The sequence below is a fragment of the Macaca thibetana genome, chromosome 14 (genome assembly GCF_024542745.1).
Source record: "Macaca thibetana thibetana isolate TM-01 chromosome 14, ASM2454274v1, whole genome shotgun sequence".
In the NCBI taxonomy this organism is placed as follows: domain Eukaryota; kingdom Metazoa; phylum Chordata; class Mammalia; order Primates; family Cercopithecidae; genus Macaca; species Macaca thibetana.
In genome coordinates this window covers 30,834,660-30,846,810 of record NC_065591.1, presented here as the reverse complement: position 1 = coordinate 30,846,810, position 12,151 = coordinate 30,834,660, and the positions used below count along the sequence as shown (strand labels likewise).

The 12,151-nt window shown below is 40.5% G+C and overlaps 1 long non-coding RNA gene across 1 annotated transcript; it reads right to left on the bottom strand.

Annotated features, from left to right (window-relative positions):
* Positions 1-1,696: 1,696 nt before the first annotated feature.
* Positions 1,697-6,163, bottom strand: LOC126936242 (uncharacterized). Its single transcript, XR_007719404.1, has 3 exons — positions 6,087-6,163; positions 4,906-4,981; positions 1,697-2,910 (listed from the first exon to the last, which is right to left on the bottom strand). It is a non-coding gene; the product is annotated as an uncharacterized LOC126936242 (long non-coding RNA).
* Positions 6,164-12,151: the final 5,988 nt, after the last annotated feature.

Below are 12,151 nucleotides of genomic sequence, written 5' to 3'. Positions count from 1 at the left end.
AGCTTATATTGGAAATAGCCATGCTCTGTACAGGACTCCATTTATTTGTAGAAAATTACTCCCTTCCTGTGACTTAAAATGATTAATAATCATAATAATGAGGGAGACCAGGCATGGTGGCTCATGCCTGTAATCCCAGCACTTTGGGAGGCCAAGGCAGGCGGATCACCTGAGGTCGGGTGTTCAAGACCAACCTGGCCAACATGGCAAAATCCCATCTCTATTAAAAATACAAAAAATTAGCTGGGTGTGGTGGTACCTGTAATCCCAGTCATTCAGGAGGCTGAGGTGGGAGAATTGCTTGAACCCAGGAGGCAGAGGTTGCAGTGAGCCCAGATCCTACCACTGCACTTCAGTCTGGATGACAGGGCAAGACTCTGTCTCAAAAATAAAGAAGTAAGTAAATAAATAAATAATGAGGGTTTTTTAAAGAAGTGCTTTGAAGTTTATAAAATATGTTAATAAATATTATATAATCTCAGTTGAGGTCTTGATCATTGGTATCCAACAGAACTTTCTGCAATGATGGGAATGTTCTAATATGCTGTCCAATACAGTATCTGCTAGCCACATGGGCTGCATAAAGGAGGGGTGGATACTCAAATAAACATTAGGGTATTTCTACCTGTAGGTAAAAAGGATACTTGGGCAAAAATACCAAAGTCTAGTGTGACAGACAAGATACTCTAATACACAATAATAGCTATTTTTGGTCACTGCCCATTGATTTATAAAATTTAATAATTACATGAGAATGAAGCCAATGAGACTTAATGAAGTTATAATTTTATAATTTTTTGTTTTTGAGAGAGTCTCACTCTGTTGCCCAGGCTGGAGTACAGTGGCACGACCATGGCTCACTGCAGCCTCAATCTCCTGGGCTCCAGTGATCCTCCTGCCTTAGCTTCCTGAGGAGCTAAGACTAAAGGCAGGAGCCACTACACTTTCCTGACTTTTTATTTTTTTTGTTTTTTCGGTAGAGACAGGGGTCTCCCTATATTGCCTAGGTTGGTCTCAAACTCCTGGGCTCAAGTGATTCTCCTGCCTTGGCCTTCCAGAATGTTGGGATTACAGGCATGAACCTCTGTGCCCAATCTTTTTAGTCATTTTTTAAAACATTACTTTCAATTATCTTTGTGAATTTTTGTGACTGCTGAGACTTCGTATATTGAGCAATCATGTTATCTAATTTTTAGTGCAATGGTTAACCAGGGTAATAGCTTGAATTCAGCTCCCCTTACGACTTTATGCCATGTGATTGTCTAGCACTTTTCTTTTCCATAAGTGCTAGATAGCTGGCGAACTGGTATCTAGGTGCAATGTACAAAGAAACCTAATAGGTATTAGGTACAAATGTGAGAGCATTGCTGTCATTTTGACATAAGGATGTGCCGACCTAATAGCAATCAAACATGTTTGTCAGCACATTAAAAATGAAACATTGTTACCACTAGTATAAATAAACATGAGTAAAAAGCCCACACTGAAACTTGGTTACACTACTTGGCTATTCAAAATAAGCTTCCATTAATTTTTAAGTATTATCTTTAAAATAAAAATATAAAATGTATAAGTTCTTGAAGAGAATGTTCAGGCTTCTAAGAACAGAACTTTTTAAAAACACTAACTGCTTTTTGTTACTGAGTTTCAGAAACCTTTCACAAGACAGTAAAAAACAAACAAAAAACTTTACAACCACAGCTAATGTCATTTTTTCCATTGTTCTTACTCAGCTCCAAACTCATTGTGTGCAAAACCTATTTGTTTCCATACATCTAAATGATAGATACAGGCTATGAGATTCTTTCTTCTATTTGTAGCAGCTTATTCAGGTGCAGCCAAACACAAAGCTTCAGGATAAATTGTACAAACTTTACAATATGGGATTTGAATTTAAAATACGAGACATAAAATCTGCACAAAACTGATAAAAATCAAGCACAGATACCAGGATCGAAACTTATAATCTACATGTGAAAAGGGTCTTATTTCCTTTCAAGTGCTTTATTCTGCTATGGAACAGTTGAAACGAAGATGTGAAGCTTTGTGGTTAGTTTCAATTATACATGCTGTAGATACTATACCAATTTTAAAAGTTACGCAGAGACCAATGGATGTCCATCAGTTCATCTGGATTGATGGGACACACCAGTGGGATCACTGAGAACAAATTACGCAAGTATGGAAGCAAAGTCCTCCTGTGCAATTCATTTGCAGTGTTTGCGGATGGGCAGGCACACCCCTCCGGGAACACGAGTGCTGCTTTCTTCATCAGAGCTATGATTTAGGCTTCACGCCTCTGACCAAATGCTTAGCCTCAAGTGTTACCATATTCCTGAAGCTCTACCGCCACTGTTTCTCCAATTATGTTAGAAACTTCTGATCTAGATGGCAGTGGACCTTCTAGTTGGGAACGTTTGTCTGGGTTGATCCAGTTGTTTTCAAGACATTTCACATCAAACTTTATGTAAAGATCACCTTTTTCAAAGGGATAAGAATACTGCGGCATTTTTTTCACCTCAAATCCCCAGGATTGTTTGGGAAACACTGAAACAACAAAAAGGGCAGAGCTTTGCCCACACTTATTTGCTAAATGCTCTCTCTTTTTACTGTGGGGCCTTATGCAAAATGACCTAACCTCTTCGAGGCAATTTCATAATTTTGAAATTTAGAGTAACATTCATTTTCTGGGGTTGCTGTGAGAATCAAACACAATATTGGATATGCCATTTCTGACACAACTGAAAGAGTAGCCATGCCTGGGTAATAGAAAGCACGTAACATTTATAATTAGGAGAATATGAGTCAGATCGGGCTTTGCATTTCTGGTCACGTGACCTTCAGCAAGTGACAAACGTCAACTTCAGTTTCCTCATCCATGACATAGGACTGATATCAACATCTTCTCCACTGGATTGAGAGAAAACGTGAAAGTAACTTCCTTTTCCCTTCTCTCCCATCTCCTCACTTCTCTCTCCCTCCACCTTCCTATTTCCCCACTTCTCTTTTCCTTCACCCCTATCTCCTTACTTCTCTCTCCCTCCACCCTCCCATCTCTCCATTTCTTTCTCCCTCCACCCTTTCATCTCTCCACTTCTGTCTCCCTCCACCCTCCCATCTCCACTTCTTTCTCCCTCCACCCTTTCATCTCTCCACTTCTCTCTCCCTCCACCCTTTCATCTCTCCACTTCTCTCTCCCTCTACCCTCCCAGCTTTCCACTTCTCTCTCCGTCCACCCTCCCATCTCCTTACTTCTCTCTCCCTCCACTCTTCCATCTCTCCACTTCTCTCTCCCTCCACCCCTTCCATCTCTCCACTTCTGTCTCCCTCTACCCTTTCATCTCTCCATTTCTCTCTCCCTCCACCCTCTCATCTCTCCACTTCTCTCTCCCTCCACCCCTCCCATCTCTCTACTTCTCTCTCCCTCCATCCTCCCATCTTTCCACTTCTCTTTCCCTCCAACCCTCCCATCTCTCTACTTCTCCCCCTTCACCCTTCCCCTCACCCAAAACACACTTTCCTGGTGTTGCCTAAATTCCTTATGAGCATTCAGTGTTTTCTATTGATAGTGTTTTCCTTGGGTCTTCTTTTTTTTAAAAAAGGAATCCTTTTGAGACAACTAGAATATTGACTACTTGACGATTTTCTCATGAATTCAACTGCTCTAACTGGTACATTGACTAAAGGGCATTGAGTTCATTGGATCCCTGAAGGGAGAAGAAGGAAAAAAACAGGGAAGTTCAGCCTGTCTTCCTACTCCTAAATATATTTCACAATGTTGTCTTAGCCTAGCACATTTAAAAAAATCTCTAGTACAAAAGTTCTTTTAGTAATCTGATAAGTCAATTTAAAGGAATATTTCATGCATATGAAAGGTAAAATTTGATGAGGCTTTCTTGACATATATAAAAGAATAGAGATTAAAGCTGTTATTTAATATTTGCCCTTTAAGTCTGTCCATCAAATACAATTTTATGTTAAATACTTTCCATGAGTCCAGCTTTCTGTTGGACTTTGGTTTTAGAAATAGAGAAAGTTTCATGAAAAGCAAATTTATGTCACCACTGTGTTTTAGTAGTTGGCAAATATACTAAAAAACATATTGCTTTTTGCCAGAGTCAATAATCATTGACTCCTGCATGTGTCAGCAGACATTTACCAGTGTAAGGACTCTACATGGGAAATTAGGCTTTTTTTGGGAGTGGGTAGAAAGGAGGGTAGAGTATCAACAAACAGGGAAGGTCTGGGAGTCAGTAGACCTGGGTTCTAGTCCTCTCTTTTAATTAGTTTTGAACGCTATATACACAGATATAATCTTTTCAGAGTTATTTTTAAATTGATAAATGAAGGGGATTGGGCAGTTCCTTCCAGCTCAGTCAATTGAGAATAGTTGATTGATTCTTGATCTGGTGATATTCCTAACAGGAGAGCAACTAGATCACAAGATCCATAGCACAGGAATCATGACTGTCTTATTAACTGTTGAGCCTCTGGTGTTTGCCTGTGTAGATACCCAATAGAAACCTGTTGAATGTGGAACAGCTGAAGGTTGGCTAGCCAGCAGAATTTCATTATTTTCAATTCAGAGCTAGATCCTCTTATAGTTCCTAAGCTACGAATTTAAAAGTTAATAATCAGTGTACATTTGGGGAAACCACACGGGGAACGAAATTCTGCCATGACATTCCACTGATGGTAGGAGTGAGGATCCTGATACTCCAACCTACTCTCTGAAGGTCAGGTCCTTTTACGACATGCCCAAAGAGCATGACTTATGCTGACAGCTCCATCAGTTCAACAGAGGTCTTTTTTCTCAATGGAACAAATGTCTATTGTGTTGATGTTGCCTGACCTAACAATAACTGACTTCTCCAGTGGATCTTGATACTTTTTCTTCCCACTTACCCTTGGAATTTATCACCATCAACTCCCCCATGTGCCAGTGGTAGTTTTCTGTGGATCCTGAAAGAAGATCAAGGCCCTGGAAAAATTAAGGAAAATCAGGGATTGTGTTGATGCATCCTGTTCTTAAGTTGAAAAAGTGCAACTGTAGCTCCACCCCCCAGCAATCCAGCTTAACTGGATATTCCAGAACAAGGCTGCCCACTGGGCTGAACACATCCCAAGAAGGGTGGGGAGAGTTACAAAAACCAGGTCCGCCCTTAGCCCAATCCAGCCAGCAAACAGCAGAGGGGCTTGTTTTTCCTAAATTCAGTTCTTAAAATAGATGAACTTCTCTCAGCATTTAATAATATTTTTTTGTCCAAAATTACTTTTCTTGTTTAGAGCTCAACACGTTCGTTTCAAGTATCTTTATGATTGGACACATATTTGCAACTCTTTACATTCTTAGCTAATGGAAAGTTGGGAGTCATCACTGTAATTTTCCCAGGATGCTTTAAGATGCTCCATCATAAACACATCCTGTGTTTGAATGACGTTTGGCAATGTTGAGATTGAGAGCTTCAATATGCACATTAATTTCTCAATAACACAAGTCATAGTTAGATACATTATAATATTTTCCTCCTTTATTTTTCTGATAGCTGCCTTCAGAAGTGAAGTTCAACAGTAGGGGAGCACTTGCCTTCCATTAATATTTAGATGGACCATACGGATATCTCATGAACTAACTTACAAAGTGTCACATGTTATTTGTGACAGCATGGATGAACCTGGAGGACATTATGTTAAGTGAAATAAGCCAGGCACGGATTCTCACTTATATGTAGAATCTAAAACTGTTGAACTCACAGAAGCAGCCAGTAGAATGGTGATTGTTAGGGGCTGCAGGTGAAGAGTGTTGGGGAGATATTGGTCAAAGGACACAAAATTTCAGTTCATCAGGAAGAAAAGTTCAATAAATCTATTGTACGATATGGAGACTATAGTTAAGGTATTCTCGGGTATTGCTAAGAGAATAGATTTTAAGTGTTCTCACCACAAAAAAATGGTAAGTATGTGAGGTAACACACAGGTTAATGAGTCAATGTAGCCATCCCACAATGTCCATGTATTTCAAAACACATCATTTTTACACAATAAACATATACAATTATTTGTGTCAATTTAAAAAAAAGACTCACAGAGTACAGATTAGGGTGGAGGAGGATGGAGATTAAATCTGGAGGAGCAAGCAGAAAACGTCCAGTTGTCAAGTGAAATAAGCTAAGTGATGACTGGAGACACACTGTAATTGATCCAGCTCACAGTGGAAGCTGGAAAGGATCAAAGGTCCTGGCAGGGAGCAATAGAGGAATGGAGAAAGAAAGGACTTTAATCTAAGGAGAGGCACAGCAGTGTGTGCAGGAGATAGGGGTTCACATAAAAGCCACTGGAGAAACCTGGTCTGTTACTGGATCCCTGAAGGTTCTCTATGAGCTCTGTTTTTTTCTTTCTTACTTTCTGTTTCTTCTTTAGGGTTTTCTAACAGGTCTGCTGACTTGGCAAAAATGTCTGGTAGCCCTAGCTAGCTCCTTTCACTTATATTTAAACTTGAAATACACATTCTTGTGAAAATGATGATATAAGCAATAGATTTCCAGATCTACCCCTAAAAATCCCTTTTCATACAAATGTGACTGGAGCCTTAACAGGATATTAACATTTCAAAGCCAGCCTCAAGCGTAAAAAGTGATGTTACCCACGAAATCAAAGGAGAAAAGAGTGACAGCCTGTCTGGAGTTAGGCGATCCCTGGCCCCACAACACGGATGGAAATAACTGAGGAGAAGATGAAAATAATTTGCAGCTGGGCATGGTGGCTCATGCCTGTAATCCCAACCCTTCGGAAGGCCAAGGTGGGGGAATCATTTGAGGCCAGGAGTTTGAGACCAGCTAGGCAACATGGCTAAACTGTGATGTCTTTACAAAATATACAAAAATTAGCTGGGTGTTGTGGCATGCGCTCGGGAAGCTGAGGTGGGAGAATCACTTGAGCCTAGGAGGTCAAGTGATCCTCCCAGTGACCTGCAGTGAACTGTGATGGTGCCACTGCACTCCAGCATGGGTGACAGAGTGAGACTCTATCTCCAAAAAACAAACAAACAAGAATAAATTTGAGGGATGAAGGCTGTGCTCTACTATCGAGTTCACAGAGTGGAAGGAAGAAAGACCCATGCTATGGCGCTTGTAAGAGAAGTTGTAGGAGCACAAACCTCTGTTGAGCTCGAGGAGGCAGAAGTTAGGAGTGGTGATTGTGGGGATTAGAGATTTCGGAGTGTTTTTATAAATGGCACTATGCTCAGATGAGGGAAAAGCAGTGGCACAATACCCACCCAACTTGACAGCATCAAGGACCATTTGATAATATGAGAACACCCTGAGCCGCCTATTTTGTGATAGTCCTGCACCATCTACAGTAGCTGATACTCCAGGGGCAGAGCAGAACTAGCTGCCTACAAGAATCAAATAATTTTGGGAGATGTATTCAAAATTTCTTCTCCTGAAATCAAGTCATAGTATATTAAAAACAAACAAACAACAACAACAAAAAACACTGGGCCAAACCTTAAAAGATAAAATGGACTTGGAAAGGACAATGTGATGGTTTAGTCTATTTACATTCATTGTCACCCTGTCACATAACACTAATCAGTGAATCAGGTGTCCTCTGTATATGTGACAAAAGGACAAGGTTTCCACTATAGACATGCTTGTCAATGCTCCAGATGCTGAAAAGATGGATATAATGAGACTAATGGTTTTAGTTCTTTAGATAGTGAAATGTCACTTTAAAAATGCTACTAATATCTGTTTTTGGAAATGAATTTTTTTTTTGTTTGTTTGTTTGTTTTGTTTTTGAGATGGAGTCTTGCTCTGTGGCCCAGGCTGGAGTGCAGTGGCACAGTCTCAGCTCACTGCAAGCTCTGCCTCCGGGTTCAAGTGATTCTCCTGCCTCAGCCTCCTGAGTAGCTGGGATTACAGGCGTGCACCACCATTCCTGGTTAATTTTTGTATTTTTAGTAGAGATGGGGTTTCACTCTGTTGGCCATGCTGGTCTCAAACTCCTGACCTCAAGTGATCCATCCGCCTCGGCCTCCCAAAGTGCTGGGATTACAGGCGTGAGTGACCACGCCTGGCCTGGAAGTGAAAATTTTAACTTACTTTGGGGCAGATGTTTTGAAAAAACTTTTGAATAGATTCCTTTATTTACACAATGACCTGAATGGCGATACTCTGGATTAAGATATCAAATGGTATTGTGATACTGTGTTATAATAAGAAAGATGTATTTGGTCTCTGTTCTTGGTTCCTGGCACACAACTCCTAAAACCCCTGGAACATCCGTAATAACAAGAGTGTCTTTTGTATGCTAATGAGATGACTGTGGCTAGCAGTCCCTACATAGCTTCAGGATGTGGGCTGGTCACTAGAAAGACCACGGTGTGATTAGATGATTGGGACTACCCCACCAACCTCCAGGAAGGGGACGGGGCAAGGGGCGGAAGGTTGAATTGATTACCAATGGCCAGGGATTATAATCAATCATGCCTACATAATGAGGCTTCTGTAAAAATGCCAAAGAACTGGTTTTAGATTGTTGAATACATGGAGCGCAGCATGCCTGTTGAGGACGTGGACTCTGTCTGCACCGCTTCCCATATGCCTTGCTCTGCGCACCTCTTCCATCTGGCTGTTCTCTGTATCCCTTGTAATATCCTTTATGATAACTGGTAAGTGTTAAGTGTTTCCTTGAGTTCTGTGAGTCATCCAGAAAAATAATCAAACCTGAGGAGGAGATCATGGGAACTCTGATTTACAGACAGTTGGTTAGAAGCACAGGTCACAACCTGGAGTTTGCAATTGGCATTTGAAGTGGGGTAGACTTGTGGGACTGAGCCCTTAACCTGTGGGATCTGATGCTGTCTCCAGGTAGGTAGTGTCAGAATTGACTTAAATTGTAGGACACCCAGCTGGTGTTCTTTGGAGAATTGCTTACTATATGGGGGAAACCGTCCCCATACATCTGGTGTCAGAAGTGATATGAGAATGAGAGTGAAAGTAGGAAAAACACTGGTTTTTCTTATCCCAAATAGATATTTAGGAATATAATTTGGGTCCATCTTTAAAACCATGCCCTGTAGACCTATTTTTTATTTCTTATTCTTGAATTTGAATATTCCATGTCTGACAATTATTTGTTCTTAGAGGATGTTAGTATCTTCATGTCTAAATTGACAGGAGATTAAAACCCAGGTTAAAATCTGAAACGAGGCCACGGAAGGAGGGACTATAGTCTGTTTGTTTCCACTTCACATGGCAGGAGAGACCATGACAAAGCTTTGGCTGTACTTTCAAGTTCAACCTGCATTGAACTAAGAATGTTCTGCATGAAGTGTTAGTTAAGACTAAACAGCTTTGGGAAACTCACTCTGGGTTGTCACTCACTCTGGACTCATCATTTTCTTGTCTGAGTCATGGGTCAGATTATGCCCCTGTGGGGAGAAGGAAGTGAATTTTCCTCTTAAAGAAATGTTTTCTTTTCTCACCATTGATCATGCGGGAGTAGAAAAGGGGCATTGGATATGGGAGGGAAAGATTTTCTCCCTTTTTTGGGGAACTGGGACATGAAGGGGAAAAGAGATATTCTGCTTGTGTAGGTTGAGCAGTTTTCTTTGTCACATGAAGGAGTGACGGCAGGCCCTTCGGGCCTATTTTAGATCTGTGGCTGCAACTACTAGCGGTATTTGAAATTACTGTTGAGCCAGGGTGTTATGGTAAAAGCCAAAAGCAACTTCATTTTTGTCTCTCGCTGAACTTTCTCAGTGAGGGTGATCTTTTCCCTATTCCTGGTTGAAAACTTGGGTAGTCAATGGTTACAGATAATAAAATGTTATGGGTCAATCGCTGTGGCTCATGCCTGTGATACCAGCGCTTTGGGAGGCCAAGGCTGGCAGATCCCTTGAGCCCAGGAGTTCGAGACCAGCCTGGGCTACATGGTGAAACCCAGTTTCTAAAAAAAGAAGAAATAATAATAATAAAAAAATAATAAGATTAGCCAGGTGTGATGGAGCATCTCTAGTCCCAGCTACTCTGGAGGCTGAGGTGGGAGGATTGCTTGAGCCCGGGAGGTTGAGACTGCAGTGATTGGCAGTGATTGCACTACTTCACTCCAGCCTGGGTGACAGAGTAATACCCTGTCTCAAACAAACAAACAAAAATGTTATGATTACTTTAAGGTGAAACTTCCATCTTAATGTGATATTTGTGTTTTTGCTCTTCTCCCAGTTAGGGTCTGGTGCAGACAAGAACATGCCATCTGGGAAGGAAACACATCATGAGTTCCTTCTCTCTTTTTCTTCTTCCTTTATCCATCCATTGCTCTTGCCTTCCCCATCTGTGTTAAAGCAAGAGGAGGGAGAAAGGAAATGGGGATTAGAAAATTCTTGACCAGAACTATTAAAAGATTGTTCTGGGCTCTCTGGACCTGGCAGGTATTTAAAGACAAATATTTCTCTCATGAACACTTTTACAGGCTCTTTGGGGACTCCCCTACTAATTCTGTTTGATTTTTGCTTCCTTGATGTAGCTATTCCAGATCCCTGTTTAATCCCTCGGATTCATGCACCCCTGTCCTATGGTTGGAGGTGAGTCCATTGCTTCCCAGACGTAGACTCTGCACTGCTATCCCAGGCTACTTCAGCTTTCTCATATGTGAGTCAGACATCTATGAACTTTCGAAATCAGACATCAAGTTCTCTGCATGGTTTCACTGACATCTCTCTCATAGGCTTCATTTGTTGTTTATGCGTTCCTCTCCAAGAGCTCACTTTCTTTTCCTTGCTAAAGTATGTCTTTGAATAGTTCTTTTATCAAGCATCAGTGGAGTTTTGTAGGTTTTAAATGTCTTTATTATGTAAGTGCTCTTGAATGATTTTTAGTCGGGTATAAAAATACATTGCACTCCAGCCTGGGCGACAGAGCGAGACTCCGTCTCAAAAAAAAAAATACATTTTATTAGTCATTTCTTTTTAGCCCTTTGAAGACCTTACTTCATTGTCTTTTGGCATGTATTGCTGGGAAAGGGGAGTCTTCTATAAGTATAATTTTTACCTTCTAAGACTTTCTGTCTTTTCTTTCTGTTAGCTTTTATGATATTTTTTATCCTTTTGTTCCACAACTGTGCTACCTTTGCTTTGTCAAACTAGGTTTTATTTCATTTATCCTTACTATCATTTAATAGGCACTTAAAAAAATCTGACATTTTTCTTCAATTCTTAATCCTTCACCAGTCTTTCAACATTGTTCTATTCTTTTGGAGAGCCTCATATATTATACAGTTAGTAAAATCTTTAATCTAATCTCTATTTCTCTTCATTTCTCATTCGTATTTTAATGTCTTTATTGGTCTGTATTTATCAGCAAACTTTTGTGCTAGTTTCCTGTATTCACTAATTCATTTTTTGATTTTGCCCAGGCCAGAGTATAGGCCATCCTTGGTTTGCATGATGCTGTGTTAACTGAAACCTATGCATATCAGAATCCTGTCCTCAGTTATCACAGAATCATGCAAAGTGAAGACATGGTTGCATGAGGTTTGGCTAGCACAACACTGTGCAAAGTGAGGACCACCTGTATATCCAACTCATTAAATGTTTGTATTTCCATGACTATATTTTTCATTTACAGAATTTGCAATTGGTTATTTTTCATGTCCATTTGTTCTTAATCTAATCTGCCTTTTCCCTACTTTTTTTGTTGATTGTAAAGCATGTTATTGCTTCACTTATTTTCTTGAAGTTCTTAAATGTACATACTTAAAGTGATTTTTTGAGTGCAGTTTACGATTGTATTTTTTTTTTTTTTTTTGAGACAGAGCCTTGCTGTGTCACCCAGGCTGGAGTGCCATGGGGTGATCTTGGCTTACTGCAACCTCCACCTCCTGGGTTGAAGTAATTCTCCTGCCTCAGCCTCCCGAGTAGCTGGGATTACAAGCACACACCACACCCAGCTAATTTTTGTTTTCTTAGTAGAGATGGGATTTCACCATGTTTGCCAGGCTGGTCTTGAATCTTGACCTCATGATCCACACACCTTGGCCTCTCAAAGTGCTGGGATTACAGGTGTGAGCCACCGCCCCGGCCTACAATTGTATTTTGAGAGCCATGAATTAATTTCTCCATAATTAAGTTTGTTGGCTGGCTCTTTCT